This window comes from Sander lucioperca, chromosome 7, assembly GCF_008315115.2.
Source record: "Sander lucioperca isolate FBNREF2018 chromosome 7, SLUC_FBN_1.2, whole genome shotgun sequence".
NCBI classification, from domain to species: domain Eukaryota; kingdom Metazoa; phylum Chordata; class Actinopteri; order Perciformes; family Percidae; genus Sander; species Sander lucioperca.
The window spans coordinates 42,030,777-42,051,231 of NC_050179.1; the positions used below are offsets into that span (position 1 = coordinate 42,030,777).

A 20,455-nucleotide genomic window follows, 5' to 3' on the forward strand; every position below is an offset into this window, starting at 1 on the left:
CACCCGTCGAGAAGTGGAAAAATATTTCCTGTCCATTATGAAACTGTGATGGGCTTACCCAGTCTGGAGCTATTTAATGGGAAACACTGGATTAGTCATAGAAAATGAGAAATTGCGAGTTCAGCATGATGTGTTTGAGTTAATTTGCCTGATGTGACATCACACGTCCTGCGACTATTGCGCATGTTCAGATCGCAGTGTCGATGGTGAAACAATATATCGTGCACAGCCTTAAGCCCCATGCACACTACTTCAACATGTTGAAAAATTGAAGAGCTGGACAGCTGCTGTGCCTAGTTATGGTTGTGATGATTAGACAATCACTGTTCAGTTTGGGGGTTGGGCAAACAATCAATCCATAAATTGGAAAGATTGACAATTCTGTAGCCATTACTCTCCACTGAATTGTCGCTTCTGGTGTAAATTTTGGGTTACTCAAGTAGGAGTCATACTTACCTTAACTAATTTAAATGTGAAATGTGTCAGGTTGTTTCTGGAAGTGTTATTGTGTGTCTGCAGAACACAATCTAGTAGCAGTAGGAACCATCGGCATTAGGTGTATGCACCAATTTGCTATTCAGACAAACAAGAGGCTACCTGATCAATTAAATAAATAGAAAATCTTAAATACAAGTACACAATCTCGCATTCCTAATAATGTCCGACTGAACCTTAAAGAAAACTGTGACTGAATTCTATAAAGGTTCAGAAAAAAATGTAAAGCTATCTAAATGTTTAATGTACAGTAACAACAAAACGCAAAGCTCAAGAAGCACTTTTGAAGTAAGCATACAGAGTTCTAGGTTACGACAGGCTTGGTGAGCTAGGCTGGGACAAAGCTCTGGGCTAAAGGGGGGGAGGAACCACTATGTCATGATTGAACACTGAAAGGAACTGGTGCTGGAGTGGAAACTGGGTCAGCCAGTCTCTATGGTCTCAAAACCAGCCAGCCTCAATTTCCATCCACCACTTACGTACTTCTACTTTGTCAGTGAGTCAGCAAGCCATTGAGCTTTGTTTCCCTGTTCTACACTTTACACCCACTCAGATAGTCAGGAAGCAGCCAGCAAGCCTATTGATGAAACGTCAAGGCAGCCATTTAGCCGCCCAATCTCCCGAATCACAAACACCACCCTGACCAGTGATGGAAATAGTTTTGAAGAGGTGGGACAATATTTTATTGACATCAGTGTAAATAGTTTGATAAAATTCCAAAATGTTGGAAATAAGGGAGTGATCAATTAACTATTACTTTTTCATAACTTTGGCAGAAATAATAACAAACACAGCCCAAAGTGGTGGTGGTGGTGTGTACATAATCAATGTTGGCAGAGTGAACACACAATTAGTAATGCTAGTTTGGCTCACTCTACCTTCTGTGTTTATAATAGCGGTAAACAATGTGTAAACACTGCAGGAAAGAAATCATGGCAAAAGGTGGTAATACAAACTAACATGCAAGCCCACCTGTGAAAATAGCATGCCTCCACTGCTGCACAGATGGACCCTACAGCAAAAAGGGGGACAGTCTGGCCTTCTACATCACAACTATCCATCAAAGGGACATTTAATAAGGGCATGAAATACAAACACAACAGTGCTAGATGGAAGGAGGAGTACTGAAGCAGTCACAACATTCATTGCCAACTGGAATTGTACCTCAATCGGACGAGGTACAATTCCAGTGTAATGTTATCCCATCAGCTCCTTCAACTTGTACCTGATTCATCAGTCCCTCCAGGAATTTGCAATATCGCGATGCAACAATTCACACAAATGCAACCAATCTCCGTGAATTCAGTGTGACTCGCAATTTTGACCAATCACCGTAACTTTACCGCAAATTTGACCAATAATCTGAGTTTCCTGCGACTTCAACCAATCACAGCAGTCCCACGTGCCAGACTTTTGCGTCAGTTAGTGACGCTGAGAGCCATTGACCAAGCAGGAGTGAGAACGGGTTGACGTAACACACGTACGTCGCCAAATTCATTTCCTTGTTTCTGACATGAAGACGAGACGTGTGTGTGACTCGAACATCTCACAATTAACAACAAAACGTACAGTGAAAGACCGTGCAAAACATTTCAGACGCCCTGCCAACCTGTATACATTTTAACATCAAAGCTCTAACGATTTTTCACTCTAAAGTCGCTGAAAGCTGCTGATGTTTCAATCCTGTGGGTTCTCTGCAGCTGGCGGGGCTGCTGCTCCGTTCTCCAAACACACGCACGCAAGCGAAACCGCCAGAATCTTAAAAAATACCGTGATACAAATGTTTGGTCATACCACCCAGCACTACTGATCCTTTTTAGTAAGGTTACTAGGAAAACTCAACTTGTTTTTAAAGAGGTATACCAAATAAAAATATCACCAATGAGTAAGTACTCATGATTTCCATCAACTTTTCCCACCTGCATATGTATTTTGTTACTCTTTGTTTTCTTCTGTTTGGCCTTTCACTTAAAATGTACAAAAAAGATTCAAGCGGGATTTATGCTTCTGCGTGGGCTCCACGCAGAGCTTTCAATGTTGCCTACGTAAGTGGCCTGAGGTTTATACTAGGGCTGAACGATATGGACAAAATTTCATATCTCGATATTCATGCCAGATATCTCGATATCGATACGATACGATATGACTACAGGTTCAGTGAAAATCAAGCATTTTTCAGAAAAATACTCGATTTCGCGGAGCTCGGATTCAACCTTCATTTTACATTCATTATAGAGTTTTGGAATGGCCACTTGGTTAAAATGTGTTCGGGATGGTAGTTTATAACGCTTGTCCAGCATGCGAACCATTTTTTGAAAGCCCTCTTTTGAGACTGTGTACACGGGTACCATGTCTTTTGCAATGTGATAAGTTATAGCGTCTGTAATGTCTTTATGTCTGGTGGACGTCGACTCATATGGTGTAACACTACTGAAAGCATCAGCAATCATACTTTGCTTGGGCCTCTTTTGGGATGACTGAGAAGTCCCCAGTGTTTCTCTCATTGTCATACACTCTTCGTGCAGCACATGATGGTGTTGTTTCAGGTGGTGAAACATGTTTGTTGTGCTACCTTGCTTCGTCGCAATTTTCGCCAAGCACGACTTGCACAACACCTCGCTCTGGTTGACATCATCCTTTCTAAATCCAAAATACCTCCAAATAATGGAGGATGATTTATGTTTTGGCACAAAATTAGTTTCTGCATCGCCACCGGCCGCATTATCTTCCGCACTCATGTTACTTTTCTTTCGTTTCGATTTCCCCGCTGTGAATGTCCTGTGTGTGTGCGTCAGTCTCCGTCTCCCTCACTCCTGCCCTTCTATGTTTGTCATTGGCTGGCTTCAGCTGTCGATCCACATGAATTAAGCTTTGTGGTTGGCTGGCCGTAATGGTGCGTTCAAGGGCAATCGTAAAAGTGATTATGGTGACTGCCAGAGCTGTACATGCAGGGCGTGCGCGGAAATCTATCGTTTATATCGTTACTTTTTCGATATTAATATCTTGAATGTTCATATCTAGATATAGATACAATAACGGTATATCGTTCAGCCCTAGTTTATACTTGTGCGCTGGTGTCTTGCGTCGTTCTAGCGTATCTCTTTAAGAGAATAGCACGGCCAGAATGTGTGTACGCGTGGGGATTGTGTGGTAGAGCGAGTGAGAGAGTGAAGGGGATTAGTTTCGGAGCGAGTAGCGACTCTAGAGGCGTAGTGGGAGAAACAAAGTGTCTCCCCTGTGCTTTCTGTCCACGTCGTAAAGCTGCAGCAGGAAAAGTTAACCCTTTCCTTGATTACATGTTTATGGAGAAGGAGAACCCGGAAATGAGTAGGGGGAAAGGCGACGCTACCACACCACAACCAAGCGGACCAACCACAGTCGCTGCAACGTGTAGTTACATTTTTTGAGAGGTGAACGTCAGGCTACAGCGTAGGGTCCATATCTACACGTACGTACCCACTGCGTCAATTAAAGGCAGGAGCCTAAATTGGCCTTGACATGTTGCTGATTCACCATCTTTTCCCTATGAGGACAGTTGGCAGCAAATGACATGGATAAGGTCATTGGAGCCGCCTGAGGTTACAGGTAATTACTAATGCTTCCATCTATGTAAGTACAACGCACAATTACTATGACCTTAACAAATATACCATATTATTACAGCTTCTACACCAGAGCCATCAGATTGCTGCCCCGCCTCTTTCATGTGCTTACACATCATGACAGCACGCACACAGCCAAGTAACTATTAGCGACACACACTTCAGAACCACGGTCAGTGAACAGCGATCACGGCATTTTGGAACCCACCACCACAAACAAGCAATATTGTTAATAAATAATATTATTAGATTGGCACAGTGGCCTATTAAATATATATGTTATGGTTTATTTGGGAAAACGGTCATTATGCAGAATTACAGTAAATGTGAATAATGTTGGGAAATGTAAGCTTGATTTATGGTTCTGCGTTGAATCTACGCCGTAGGTACGTACGTAGGTGGTTCGCGTAGAGATTTTTTTGTGTGCTTTTTCAAATATGCGCCTTTCAATACATCCTTCCTAAGTCACCGTTAATACTGTTTGGAGTTCTGCCCTTTGCACTGGATATTTTAAAGGGGTAAGGCCAGAGGGTCAAGGGGAATCAGGAGAGGTTGGGGAGGGGGGCAATGGAGAGGGCTGAGGTACAGGGGCAAACGTTTCAGGAGTCAGGTGAGGGAAAGGGAATAAGCACATACTTTTAGTTACGATAACAAAAATCACCCAGGCTCTAGGGTAGTCCAACATCAGGCTGTAGCCAGATCATCACCGAAACTCTTAGATACACCATAGCAGGATACCACCTACTGCTACAACATCCCTTTCCCTCACATATCCCCTTATTTGTTTTAATCCAATTAACATTTTTATAAAACTTTCAAGAACACTCGGTTTCTTTGCAGAAATTACGCTTTTGTCGTTTCGTCTTCATGATCAACAGGGTGGTTAAGCGGGGCCCTGCTAAATCATCACAACAAACTTCATGGCAACATCAATCAATACAGATAAGAACTAGTGTAGGTTGCTTACTCTCAATGAGCAACAGTAACACTTGTCAGTCCAGGTCTGAAGTTCACACTGGATGTATTTACGGTCATGAAAAGGTTAATTATGAACTACTAATAACACTGTCGTTGATGCAGATTTTGAGAACGAATACAATGCACAAGTTGGTTGCAAAACACAAGTTGCACCTTTAACAATCCATAAAAGGCAACTAAAATATCTCAACATAAACATAAAAGCCACTGTTTACTGTAGACTGAATCAACATTTTCACCAGGATTTTCACATCAAGGATCCCAATGAATCCACAACAGAACACGGACCCCCATGTGAGGATACATGCTGATTAGTATGACTCAGAAAATTAAATAACCACGATACGCAACTAATCATGGTTCTTCCTGAGCCCAAGTTGCCCAAGGATGCCCTGCTGCAGATCACACAACAAATGGCACAATGTAACCAAATCCTAAAGCCCAATATCATGATCTTCGTTTGAAAACACTGCGGCGACAGCGAAACCAAGCGGTCCCCACACTTCCACTGCCAATGCCAACACTGTGTCAAAAATTATAAAATAAACAAACATGTGCCTGCTGTTTCGAAAAAAAACCTAAGTTCTCTGTATGGGTTGAAATCACACGTACTCTATTCGCGATGATGACATAGATGTTATCGCAGCAGGATGGATGCTGCTGAGGAAACCGTGTGCCAGATACCCACCAAGGCCTGTTTACATTGCTAGCGTGATAGCATTGGATAGCATTGTTCACTTAGTCGCTCGCATGTAGGTTAAGTTTAGTTTACATTTAACAAGCATCTACCTATGCACGAGCTTCCTTCGAGTCCCGATAATTGCTGACAACGGTTAAAGATAGTCTGTCATATTTGGAGCGGTTTCCCCACCTGTTATCCATAACAGCATTTAATCCCGTTGGTTGACCAATCTTAGCATTACTGCTACTAGCTAAGGAACTGTCAAGACATGGCCAGCGAGCTAACGTCCCTCCTCCTGCTCTAGAAAACCACATTGACATGACCATAACGCTGTGAAAACATCGAGACATCCATCATGGATTAAAACCCAGCAACGTCACCGAGATGCAATTTCGATAACCTGTAGGCTTGTTTTCATTTTATACTTACAGTAGGTCCAAAGAGATTGGCCTATCCATTGAAAGCCACTGGTAATATGTAATAGCAACCCACAGAACTGTGACATAAACGATTTTCAATCGGTGACCCAGTTTCTCTTCACCGTCATGCCTGTCGGACCACTAACCTAGTTTTTAAACCAATGGCGTTGGTGCTACCGCCGTAGGTGCCTCTCTAGCCAATCAGACAAAAGTTCAGGCTGGGGAACTATGATGAGCATGCTAGCTGACCAATGACAGCCATTGTTGAACGGAATGCGGAGGTTACTTTTATGTTTTTTGTTTTTTACTTGTGTGTATTTGCCTTCTATATACAGTCTATGGTATTTACGAGTCATGTGGTGGTAGCGAGTGATAGGCGTACAAGCGCGCTTGCCCTGTACCCTCATACTGTATTTTGACACATTGGTTTATTTCTCTTCATCTTTATGTTATTATTTTATATTGTATATTATGTTATTATTTTTCATTTTTAAATATTCCATCATCATACAACTGTCTGTGCTGTGCGATACCAGTCACCTACGTGGGAACACTGGTATAGCTGTTTTTGTGTGTGTCTGTAGTCTTCCTTTTATTGTATTAATTGTATGCTTTTTTTATGTTTTCTAACAATAAAGCTATAACATAACATAATTTATGTTGAAACTATGAATGCTGCAATTTCTGCAACTGTATGTTTTACTGTGTCATTTGTGTGGCTGGATCTGATTTGGAACACAGACTGGTTATTAATGACATATTGATGTTGTTACACTATCTCCACTGCGCAAGGTTTAGGTATCATGTATATTATTGTTATTTGAACTAGTTGTCCTTTAGAGTGTGTGTTTTTTCCATGTCATCATCCCACAACTGCAAATGCTTATATTGATGTTTTTTGTTGTCTTTTGTCTCCATATTACACCGTATAATTGGCTTATACAACATTAAACGCAGGTTTCTGTAATTTGTCAGGCTTGGAATGAGTTAACAGTCAGCTTATTTGTAGTTTACAGGTTAAATCAAAGTATGGTGGATTAATACGGTTTAAAAACATTTACATTTACTTGTATACATTAATATACATCTGCTGTATTTTCTTGGTATTGTTTACCTGTATTACCTTTCCATCTGACCTGTAACTGTTCTCTCCACACACTGACTGGTATCACTGTGGAAGTGAAACAGTGTAAGTTGCTAAAACCTACATACAATGTAGGGTAGTGATGTTATAAGTTCTAAAACTTATGTAATACAAAGTATACTTACTCATATAAGACAAAAATGGCAACAATATATATTTAATGATATTTTGGATGGAATGTGCAAATTATACTTCAGTCGGTTTTTCTCTGCTGTCTTTTTTTTTTTAAAACATAAAACATTCTAGCCAGACATATACAAATCCGTTACACCAGAAACAAATGCTATGCATCTACATGTCAAAAGAGATGGTATTGTTATTTAAGTGCTGTGTATTGCAAACATACAGTATGCCACTAGATGACAGGGTTGAGTCATATTAAAACATCATATGAAGTAAAAGTTAAATTCATACAGTTTTATTTCCCATGTTGTTTGGTTGGTGTTGGCTGTTGAGGCTGTATGTTTGCTCTATTATTGTTTGTGACAGATATGTTTACAAATTGTTGTCTAAACCTCTTCAATATATTAGAAAAAAACTAAATATTATTATTATCTTCAGTAGAGACTCGTGGTGTCTGTTCCATTAGAGTTAATAATCGCGTATCAACATATATTCTTGAGGGGATACAGGCCTACCCTAGCTGTCTGTGTCATTTGTGTGGTATTTTTAAATTTCCTTAAAATATGTGAGTTTGTTAGGTAGGCAACCTGAAGAACGTATTGGAGGAGGAGTTTAATGTCCCTAAATGTCAAATTATCCAGCAAATTATTCGTATTATCTTCTACTGTTATTTTGCTGCCTACATGTACTATCGGATTTATTTTACTTTTTATATATTGTGGTACCGTTAATGTAGCAACACATTTGTAAATAAGTTAGGCATGTTTGTGAGGTCTGTGTTGCCAACATGCAATGGTCAGAATATCAATATCATATTACGAATAATAATAGCTTGGAATAGCAATAGCACAAGTAGGCTATGTAATGTATATTTCAGTGTGGCATTTGAATATTGATTGTCATTATGTGTAAAGTATCAACTTTGCTGTTTGTTAGACCAGTAGCATTAAGCCTAGACACTTATTGCAAGTATTTGGGTTTGCATAAAAGTAGTAGTTACGGAATTGACCTATTTGCATTGCACCTGTATTCATTCACCGATATAGGCTACTTATTGCGCATCATATCCCAAATCTTTATTAGGCTATAACAAAAAGGTCCAGTTTAAAACTGCCAGGCACTTGAGCAACGTAGATATTACGAGGCGTTCCTGAAGGCATCGTGCCTATCACATGGCAGGTGATAGTTGAAGCTCGCGCTTCACTACAGCGCATAGTAGCCTACAGACTAGGGACAACTCTACAGTTCAGAGCACCTAGCATGTGTGAACGTGTTTTATGTGTGTGTGTGTCTGTATGTTTGTGTGCTCACTTTATCTTCAAGTGTCTCCCGCAAACAAAATTAAAGGATTTTGTTCGATAAAGCCTCAGCATCCCCTGAAGTCGCATTTCGTAAGTAATATTAACTGCATGAAGCTACTGTAATTACTAAAATAACCTAGTCTGCGTCTGTAACGTTAATACAAATGTGTCATTTAAAGTTAGTAAGGTTATTGTTAATTTCTCGTGGGATTTGAATATTATAGTGATACTGTATCAGGAGATAACTTTACTATAAACTTAACGTTCGCCGGCATGAGTGTAACAAACAATATACAAGTCCATAAAGCTGGAGTTAATGGACTGTCATGAGCATTGTGCGGCTTGCCATCTTGAATAGTTTAAACATTCGGGTTTCTTTTTTTAACGCAGTAAAAGGGACTTCATGGTTCATGAACTATTGTGCATAAGGAAAAACAATGATAATGATAATTAAATATTTTTATCTCGACTGTGGCATTAGCATACCTTACATCCTCTGTAGCCTACTATATGAACTACAATGTAGGCTACTAATGGTAATAGCCTACTAGAGTAGTAACTCAGTAGTAAGTTTATGAATCCCTATGGTCACCACACTTTAAATATTGCTTACGTGATCAATGTGACATGCCTATACATGCATGTATGCATAGCATGTAAAAGATAGGTGTGGAATATTTAATATGCAATTTTTTCCACATGACAGCACATTTGGCTTGTGTACAAGGACGCTAGAAAACATGGTACTTTTATTGTGACAGTGGTGCTTCTCCGCTTGCTCAGTCATGTACTGTCAGCTTGAAGCTATTAAATGATGTTTAGTTGCACTGACACATGCTGTGTAATTGCAGATCATCAATTTCTGACAGCGTGAGTAAAGGAGGGAGGGAGGGAGGGAGAGAGGCAGAAAAAGAGGGGATGCTGATATGTTAATGAAAGAATATCAAGGCTGATGTGTGGCTCCTCTCTACTGAAGCATCTGCTGCATCGAACACTGGAGATAGTGTACATAAACACAAATAGGCATGCACATGCACACACATCACAGACAGGCGACTCGAGAGGGCTGAGGGAGCCTCCTGCCACTGAATACAGCTGGCTGGTGCCTCTTTTCTATTGCAAATCTCATTTAAAAGGGAGAGCGTTGAAAGGCGTCATTGCCGCTGACGACAGTGAATTGATTAAGGCTGCTTTGGTTGGCACTTGAGTGGCATTAGCACTTAGAAACAACAGAGGAAATAAAAACAGGAGCTGAAGTGAAGTGGCAGTGGATAAATGCCCTAAATAAATTGTAAGTAACAAATATATTTGTGTAACAGTTATAAAACAGTAGGTTTTGACAGTGTTATTAGCCTACTTTGGAGTAGGTTTTAGAGGTATATGAGGCACATATGCATGCATGCATTGGGCACACACACACACACACACACACACACACACACACACACACACACACACACACACACACACACACACACACACACACACACTGGAACAGTAGAGGCTGGCATTTATTCCTGTGATCAAAGCCGCTTTTGTAATACCAAGTGTCCTTTTTCTCTGCAGCCATATAGGTTCAGATGATTGCTCTGTCATCTTAACTACTGCTGCTAATCACACCACTACTGTAGTTCACTGGGGGTGATCTACTATTCCCTGATGGCCAGGACAGACAGAAAGAGAGAGAGAAGAATAATAAGAAGTAGAGATACAGTATAGGTGAAATTAATGCAGAGGAATAGCCATAAAAGAGAGATGAGAGGAGCAAAAGGAGAAAAAAGGGTAGAGACCAGGAAGACAAAGTCAGGCTGTTAATCTACAAGGAATAATCCTCTGCTTGCTGAGGGAGTGGAAGAAAATATAGTGGCAGAGAGAGAGAGAGAGAGAGAGAGAGAGAGAGAGAGAGAAATCCAGGAAAATATAAATTACTGTAGTTTATTAGAGGTTATCTTTGGTTTGCTGTCACGGGAGAGAAAAGCGGGGAAGGGGGAGGAAATGAGGAAAAAGGTGGTGAGAAGAGCAGATTATAGATGCTACACAGGTTATAGTCATATTTCTGTTAAAGAGAGACATAAAATGGTAGTAAAGAGTGCTTAGTGGCCACACTTGGATTTCTGGAAAAGAGAGAAGAATAGAGAAAAAGTAAGGAAATGGATTAACTTTTTAAGTTAATTTTTTTTCTAGACATTTCTTTGCTTATTTGACAGTCCACACTACAACAACCCAGAATATAAGTAGGTGAGGTGAATTAAAGGTTTAACATATAAAAAGGAAAGTACTGTGTTGGGGGAAATGCTCGATAACCAATACAAATATGCAAATATAATGTATCACCATGAAGTGTCATGGAACTTCACAACAGCTTTAATCTCCTTTTTGAATGTGGTTATTGTGCAGCCTGTGCTGTCTGTATGTAGATTTCGGCATCTCTCTTAAAATATACTGTACAAGCCAAGAGAGAAAAGTAGGTAGAATGATAAAGGCTTAAGATGACTTACTGGAAGATGTTTTACTTTTAATATGTGAACACTATTTCCCGTGAGGGAACTTCATTTGTGGTTAGGCACATTCAGACACAACATGCAACATTTAATAGTCAATAATCATACACAAGAATTAATAAATGGTTACAAAAAACAACAACCTGTGGGTAGGAGTAGAGGGGTAAACTGACACACATATTGAGATGTTTTATGACTAGGCTGTTTTTCGAAATTCAACAGTTTAAGATTTACACCACTGAACTGTCAGTGTCAGTTGTCACATTAGCTGCTTTCCGACGTAGTTTCCTATAACGTAGTTATAGGAACAGTCCACTTCTAAACAGTTCTACTAACTACTCTCCCCCAAAACCGGTTTTGCCATTTGCATTCGCACTGGCTAAGTGGCCAGAGGAACTGGTAGGAGGGGTAAGGGAGTGACGCGAGCACGGCAACGGTCTTTACAGCGTCGTCACTTGACTTTAGAGCTACAATAAAGAATAAACGTAGTTTGAACGGCGGCGTCTAAAGACTAGGCTGGAGTACTTAACAGGGAAACACAGAAGACGAAGGCTCCAGCGTAATATGATCCTAATTAATATGATGGAAGAAGATAGAAGAGCAGAGCGCAACAGCCAAACGAAACGATGGGTAAGTTTAACTAGCATTAACAATTAGCTGGTTGAGTGCGTGATGTTTGTCTTATGAGTTAGCATACGTAGGCGAATTGCAACAGACAGTGAAGAATATGTACTGTTTGTGTTTCAGACGTTGCTAGGTCACTAAGGGTTCCTATGTGGAGAGGGAAAAAAGGGAAAAGGAAAAAGACCCTGCCCTGAAGTAGGAGCTGAAAGAGTTACAGGAACTGCGGTCAGAGGAACTTAATAATCCCCAAATTGGTCCAGTCGGAACACGAGAAATAAAGTGTTATAGGAACGTTATGTTCTAGGAACTGCAAAAATCCCTCCGGTCGGAAAGCGGCTATTGTTTGAATGTCACAAAAAAGTGAAAAAATAGTCTTTAGTACAGTAAGCTCTAGCAATGTGTAAAAACGGCAGCTGACCTGTTGTAAAAACAAACCACGCACCCATGTTAATATTTGTTGAAGATGCGGTCGATGTTACTTTTAAAAGTCAGTTTGTGATCAATGATTGAACCAAGGTATTTATACTCTTCCTCCAGTCTCTCTATTGTCTGGCCATCTACCTGAAGAGCAGGGGGGCTGGTGGAGGAGCGCCTGAAATCTATGAGCATCTCCTTGGTTTAAGAGATGTTCAGGGTTAGGTGGTTATCCCTGCACCAGAGAGAGAAGTTGTCCACTGCAGACTGCAGTCTGTGTTAGTAGTCTAGTTATAGCATATAGGCCTACGATACTAGCGCATCTTAAAGCGTAACTCTTGCCAAAATGCAACCTAGGGTCTTTTTGTGAATGCACCCGAGTCAAACCTTTGTTTAAAAGCATATTTAGGACTGAATCGCCACTTTTAAGATTTTACCGTATTTTCGTTTTTCGGTCAAATGGCCTTTTGAATGGGAGTGCTAGGGGCACTTTTATGCTAGCCTCAAAATAGCTATTTTTAAAACACTAAGAAGGCTCGACACAACATGAAACTTTGCTCGAAGTATCGCAAGGGGCTCTACACCTTAACAAAAGCATTGAGAACATTGTTTCTGTACACAGAGTTTACTAAAAAGAAAGGTTTTGAGCAACTCGCGTTAGCAGTTGTTGTTTTCCCAGTCAAAAATAGGCAATCTCCGAATGCGAATGAACGGACTCCATAGGAGGAAATGTCATTCTTATATGAGGCTCCTTTTTCAACTACAAGGCCAATATTGTGTTTCACTAACGACAAAACAACGAATTATCCGTGCATTTATATGGAACTAAGCTTTAGGAGCTTTCCATCTTTACTCTCCTCCCTTGACTATTTTTGACTGGCTCGATAGACGGCGACCGGAAGAACAACAGCTACAGTGAGTTGCTCAAAACCTTTCTTTTTAGTAAACTCTGTGTACACAAACAATGTTCTCAATGCTTTCGTTAAGGTGTAGATACCCTGGCGATACTTAGAGCAAAGTCTCATGTTGTGTCGCGCCTTCTAGGTGTTTTAAAAATAGCTATTTTGAGGCTAGCATAAAAGTGCCCCTAGCACTCCCATTCAAAAAGCCATTTGACCGAAAAACGAAAATACGGTAAATCTTAAAAGTGGCGATTCCGTCCTAATTATGCTTTTAAACAAAAGTTTGACTCGGGTACATTCACAAAAAGACCCTAGGTTGCATTTTGGCGTGAGTTACGCTTTAAAAGCGCATCTTAAGATTCTGTGAGAGATTTTATTGAGTAAATATAACTCAAAACTTTAATAGTGGGGGAGACATGTCACCTTCATTCCCAGTAGAAATTACACTCTTTAAAAGACCAAGCATTAGACCTAAAGAGAAAAAAACAGGGAGTGATTGTGAGGCTATTAGATGATGTAGCCCAGTGGTTTTCGATTGTTTTTGAGCTAAGGACTCATTCTAAGATAAAGATTATAAATGATATAAAAAATCTATACGTTTCTTAATATAAAAGTATATTGATATTACTGTTCATATTGCTGATTTTCACATTATGCAAATTAGCCAAAATCCATCATGGCGGACTTTTATGGTCCAAGAGGCTTTTTTGTAGAGCACATTGAGCTGGACTTGTGTGATAAATTTCAAGTCAATTGGACTCATGGTGTGAGTGGTGTGGCCTTTCAAAGTTTTCACTTTTTTGGTGTTAAATTATAGTGCCACCGAATGGCATCATATTTTATGGGAAGCATTAGCACATCATTTCCAGTTATGGTGACATTTTCTATGTCTCGAGCTCGTTCCAGCCCACAGCAACTTGAGAAAAGGCATAATAAGGCATATAATGCTAAATAGGCCACACCCCACATGCACACATATTGATTATATGACACTTCAGATTCTAGTTAATACTCGCTCCCAGAACATGTGCACACATTTTGGAGAAATTCTGTACACCAGGTTTTGAGGTACATATTTGTGCTATTGTTGGTGCCCCTTATGGGTTGAGCTCAAAATCGTTTTGTAGGCCTATTCATCAGGACAGACTGAAGATATGTTACCAAATGTATAACGATTGGACAAACCGTTAGTAAGTTCTGGACAATTTTCCTGCTAAGCCCCGCCCTTTGCAATGTTCTTTGATTGATTGCGGCCATGTTTTTTCACCAATCTTGCTCATTTATAGCAAGCCTCCAGGATGAGTGCAACATTACGCGATGCCCTCTGGCCCAGAAAGACTTTTCCCATAGACTTTACATGGCAAAAGACACGTCTATATATCAGCGGATAATATGTTTGAGGTACATCAATTTACCAGTCCGAACACTTAAATTGTCCTTATTTAAATCATTATTTATGTTTTAAAAGTTTCACTAACTAAAACATGCACTAATAGCCGGATCCAGGGTTATTCAACTACGCAAAATGAACGCACTTAAAGCAGAATTCTGGCCAATTTTTACGTTCTTGAATCTTGATCGCTATAGCTACACGAGTACTTTCGATAGAAAAAACCCGACCCGAATCAGTGCAGGCAACACAGAGTAGCTGCAGCTACGTGTACAAGCGTCCCCTGAGCTAAAACGGCAGTTGTCGGGGCAAGTTTTAGAGTGCCTTTGTGCCTCTTAACAGACACAAAATGCAATTAATATGTCTCTGCCACATGAACAGGGCCCTTACGTGTCAACAAGATGCGTTTTCAACTCAGACATTGTTTAAATTCACCTACCCTGTCTTGATCCTGCCGGTGGGTAGCTTGGTCTGTTAGCTGCTAGCTGCTAGCTGTTAGCTGTTAGCTGCTATCTGCCGTCCGTGATAAATGTGTTCAGCCAGGCTTTTGTAAAAAATCATCACGCAGCAGTTCCGTGTGTATTTGTAGCTCATCCATTTTGTGTGTGATCGATCTGGTGTTGGTAGGTAGGAGGCTTGTCAGTGTCGATCTGTGTGGTAGCTAGTTCCCTTAGCCACGCAAGCAGCCTTCGTCCCCCTCCCGCAGCCGACAAAAATCCCCCGAGCACCCTTTGGTCTGGTGGATGTCCTCCAGAGGACAGGTCATGCCTTTGCAGCGAAAAGTTTAGTTTATTTCCCCCTCAAAAAATAGGTAATTGAGCACTGTAGTAGTTATGACCATATCAGTGACTATGTAACTACATGGAAACGGGATAAACGATGTCTGTGGCTTGCACAGTAAGACAGAAGTACTGAAGCTTAGCTGTAGCATCGCGCTGTCTCCTGGGAATTCAGTTGTAGCAGGAAAAGGTAAACAGTAGTGTGCAGATCGGAGTGTAGTGTGTGAAGAGCGGAGTTGTTTACAAGGGAAGAAGCTTGGAGTAACATAACTATGGAGAATATAGCAGATATACAACACACAGAAGAGCCTTTTGAGTTTGATGGTCGTCCTTATTTATTTCAGAACCCGAGTATACAGACGAAGAACTAGCCTCACAAGAGTTGGAAAGAACGAGACAGACAGAGGGGCAACTGCCATTTTAGCTCAGGGGACGCTTGTACATGTAGCTGCAGCTTCTCCGTGTTGACTGCACTGATTCGGGTTGGTTTTTTTTTTATCGAAAGTACTCGCGTAGCTATAGCGATCAAGATTAACGTAAAAATTGGCCAGAATTCTCCTTTAATGAAAGCGAGTAGACACTCGGGACTGCGCCCAGCTGAACTGCTCTGCGAGGAACTGAATATGACGGTTCCCCTGAGTTCCTGTAGCTGTAATAATTGATATAATGGCTGTAATTCATCCTTTGTATTATCTTTTTTTTAAGATTATTTTTTGGGGGATTGTAGGCCAGACTAACTTTTTTTTTACTAGGAGCACTGTAGCCACTAACTGAAAATGTTAGGGGCACAGGCAATCTTTCCCACACTGGCAGACCGCCCAGTGTGGGAAAGATTGAGTCAGAGCCAGAGAGAACACACAAGCACTATATGTTTTGATAAGATAAATATACCTTAGCAACTGTGCATTCAAGCTCAAAATTAAAATAACGTGCCTTCCTTTTTGTCTGAGACCGAGACAACACTGAGTAAAAATGTCGATTGTGTGATGAGACCAAATACTACAACACTGACAAGGGGCTACCAACCTGGCACTGCCGACTGGAAGTGCTCACAAGCGGGGTTGAGGCCGTAAACAAAGTGGGGGGAAGAGAGGAGGGCTAACATTAGGCTAAGGCTAGCTCCTTATCGGCTATTACTACGCAGCATTTTCCTTGCCAATCGCCAAAGTCTTTAGCAAAGAAAATGGATGAACTTCGGCTGCAATGAACTGGCACAAACACAATAGGGTTCTGCCCTTTCAGGGTTTAAACCCTAATAATAAACTGGCACAAACTCAATAGAGTTCTTCTCCTTCGGGGTTTGAACTCTAAAAATAATATGATAAATGCCATAATTTATGAAGTTAATTCTTTGGTGTTCTCTGCTTTGGGTACATACACATGACACATGGCCCGTCCCTTATAAAAGTGGGGCATGTAAGCATCACTGTAGTCAGATCTATCTCTGTTTGACTTGTCAGAAACAATTTCAAACAGACCAGTTGACAAGCAGAAGAGAGAGGAGGTTAAGGTGGTAAAAACATTTTAGACGATGAGGGCGAGAGGGCAGGAGAGTAGCAGCAGAGAAAAGCATGGAGACAGTTTGAGAAAAGAGGGATGGTTATTGGGAGGAAGAGGTCTGTGCTGGATGAAAACTGGAGTTGGAAAGAAGAGACAGAAATGCGGTCAGGACAGTTTTAGCAGCAGGGGAAGTTCCATCCTTGTTACTTAAAATGCTGCGACCATGACTGACAGCTGAAGTCACGAGGACCCACTAGATCTCGCAAGTTCAGGTAGAATAGAACCACAAAACCAACAACAGTTTGTTTCCATCCAGAGGTGTAGAGGGGAAACAACTTTGTGCTGTGTTTTCAAGGTGTAGTGCAGGGAAATATAATCCGCCGTGAGCACGGTGTATTTTATTTTGAAAATTAATCGGATGTTTTATTTTGTTTCTGTGCTCGACTTCCTGTCCCGCACTATCTGCCGTGTGCTGACTTGCTGCGGAGCTCTCCAGCGTCCAGCAAAAATAGAAGCTCTGCGTATCTGCTCCGGAGGGCTGCGGATCGCCGGAGCTGTGCCGGAGTCGGAACGCAGCTGTTCCGCGGTCAGTGGAAATACACACATTGACTTTAATGGAAACCTAATGACTCCACTGCCGTTCCGGAGCGGATCCGCAGACGTTCCGCAACCAGTAGAAATTGGGGGTAATGTAGGCTGTAAGGCGCCAATATACTTGCTTTTAACTACGCGTTCGCGTACATAAGATGGCTGCTACACGTATCCTGCGTTCCTTTGGAGCGTAGGTTGTGCACATCTTCAGAAATTAAGGCTACACGTCCGCAAGATGCAATTCAGCACACAAACGTGGGGGCAGTATATTATCTGACAGGCAGGTCAGCAGCTGTTCCACACTCCAGCCAAGGAATATCTTCCGGTGTCGGAAGAACGTGTAACAACAACCATATGCTTGTAGTGGCATTGACAATGCATAAGCCTGAGTAGTGTAGTACTTATTTATAACAGGCTGCATATGAGCATTAAATATTTGAATATTAAAAAAAATAACATGAAATTCGAATGGTATTATAGAGGAAGACTGACAGCTCTAGTGGATATACATTTAATCCTCCAGGTACACGCAAAGTACGCAGGCAAGTATGTTAACAATGCCGTTCGCGTCACCACCACTTGTCTACGCGTACACATTGTTAAAAAGCAAGTATATCAGCACCTTAAGTAACACCTTGAAGCTGCTTGGGTTGATTTGAATATAGCACAGTGCATTTTTTGTTTTATTTTTGTCTTGTCCAGCATCATTAAATACTTGTTGACAGTTGACACAGTCTCACACTGCCAGACCTACAGTACCTTCACACAATGATATGCAATGCCAAAGTGCTAGAAAGTCTGGAAGAACCTGCCATCATTAAAGAGCGTGCCTCTTGTAAACAGTGCTGTAGAAAGACATTTTAGATGACATATGTTATAAACATACACCTCTAATTAATATCTTAAAAACAATCTACAGAGTGAACCACAAAGGCCTGGATTGTTACACAATCTAAACCGTGCTATAGTTTTCTAACAATAGTATGGAATAGTACGGAAAAACTATCAGCAACGATTTTGATCGCTCAAATCGTTAAATTAAAAATGCCATCAAACATTTTCTAGTTTCAGCTTCTAAATGGTAAAGGATCTGCTGCTATTCTCTGTCTTATGTCATAGTAAACTGAATATCTTGAGGTTGTGGTGTCTTGGTCTGTTGTTAAGGTGGTAGAGCGGTCGCCTACCAATCGGAAGGTTGGTGGTTTGATCCCTGGCCCTGCAGTCCCATGTCAAAATGTCCTTGGGCAAGACACTAAACCCCGAACTGCTCCCGATGCTATATACAGCGCATTTACATTGGTCAGAAAATTCAGTTTGATTACATTGGTGACCATGATACTTTCACACAGGTGTTTTCACTTATTCTGGCTGATTAGATGTCCCCTCAGGACTGTGAGGCGTGTACAACCTGTGTTTGATTGATATGGCCACTAGCCTCCTGGCAGCTTTGTGGGCGGGACAAATTACATCTTAATCATTCTTATTGGTTCACAGAGTCCAGCGACCTCATTTAAGCCACATAAGCTCCACCCACCATCAACTGGACCAGAGGACTAAATAGCCACAATAACTAGAAACATCTGAGTGTGTGTGCAGGACCTTGAAGTACTGTAATTGTGATAGACATTTTTACTATATTCTGACATTTTATAGACCGAATGACTTGTGGTAACACAGGCAAATCAGAAGAGACAGCAAAAAATTGTGGCAATGTGGAAACATCAGTTTGCTTACAATTTGGTTAATTGGTGTAAAACATGTAGCTTTTTACTTTGCTGCGATTGATGCTTCAATATTTCAGTTACTCTCCATAAATATAAGTTGTGTTTTTGTATCTGCTCCTGTGCTACAAGGACATGAGCCTCATCACATAGTTTAACTTAGATCAAAATCACTTTAAAAGACATGGCCGATATCAATATTTGATCTGGATTTGATTTCTGTGTATTAATTCTCTTAACTCTACCTTCTGTTTTAAGAATTTTAAATATATATACTGCACTGTTTGGTTTCTGTTTGGACTTTAATGTAGGATAGCCTAGTTTTATTCTAGGAATTGATCTACCTTTTGTTAGAGTGTCAACATCTTTATTTTACTGAAAAGACCAGATATTCAGAGAGCCTAAATAATAGACATTGCCAATTTCAACATACTTTTTAATTATTTATTTGTTACAAAACAAACAAAATTCTTGCCAAGAACATAAACACTTCTTTATTGTCAAATCTTTATTAAAAGATAAGGCTAATTGGTTAAGGTTAATTAGTGCAAACAAAAAATGCAGTGTTATTTTTTACATAGAAATGGCCACATTATAGACTAAGGCCATCAACATAAAGTGAAGCATAAGCTCAACCAGCACTAGACCAGGGGTCTTCAACGTTTTTTAAGCCAAGGACCCCTTGACTGAAACTGTTGGATTTATGTTAAGACATTTAAAAACATTTTTTTTTAAACTTTCAAAGATTAACAATAATTTGGAGGCCCCCCTGCAGTGACTATGGGGACCACCTAGGGGTCCCGGACCCCCTGTTGAAGATCAGAAGATTTTTTAAACAGTAGCCTATAAAATGTCAGTTTTATCCATTTGAAATTAAAGTGCATTATTTTAAATACAATGAAATGAATGTAGTTTTAAAAACAACACTGCTCTGTTCATTCTTTTTTCAGGTTCCTCTGCAAGAAAAATACAGTTCGGGATTTACAACAGGAACCCCCACTAGGCCAAAAACGTTTCTTTTTTTTGCCAAAAATAAGGCCAAATATTCATTGTGTTCCCACTATATATTCATTCTGCAGTGCGAACCACCATGAACTGCAGCAATGCACAGCTGTGAGTCCATGAACAAGGCAACCGTCTGTGGTTCCGGTTACAAACAGGTATGGTAGTAAATGGCACGCTGCGTGCTGACGGATTCGCTGTTTTTTTGTTTTAGCTGAGAGAATATACGGTTAAAAATGATCGGTGATGCTGTTTTGGCCTCATTGTTCTCTCTCTGTGAAGTTTGC

General features: G+C 40.6%; 2 protein-coding genes across 6 annotated transcripts in view; one reads left to right on the forward strand and one right to left on the reverse strand.

Moving 5' to 3' along the window:
• The window catches only part of arntl1a (aryl hydrocarbon receptor nuclear translocator-like 1a), a 41,869-nt gene extending 35,532 nt beyond the window's left edge, over positions 1–6,337 (reverse strand). Inside the window, exon 1 of one of the 2 annotated variants that reach the window (XM_031297862.2) lies at positions 6,187–6,337. The gene's annotated coding sequence lies outside the window, so the exon portion shown is untranslated. Of the gene's footprint in view, positions 1–5,864; positions 6,123–6,186 lie in introns of those variants that run through there. The other variant, XM_031297863.2, reaches the window with a different exon arrangement.
• Positions 6,338–8,641: 2,304 nt separating this feature from the next.
• The window catches only part of ppfibp2b (PPFIA binding protein 2b), a 112,713-nt gene continuing 100,899 nt past the window's right edge, over positions 8,642–20,455 (forward strand). The window contains exon 1 of one of the 4 annotated variants that reach the window (XM_036003341.1): positions 8,642–8,834. The gene's annotated coding sequence lies outside the window, so the exon portion shown is untranslated. The remainder of the gene's footprint in view (positions 8,835–20,455) is intronic. The other 3 variants (XM_036003342.1, XM_036003343.1, XM_031297852.2) reach the window with 3 other exon arrangements.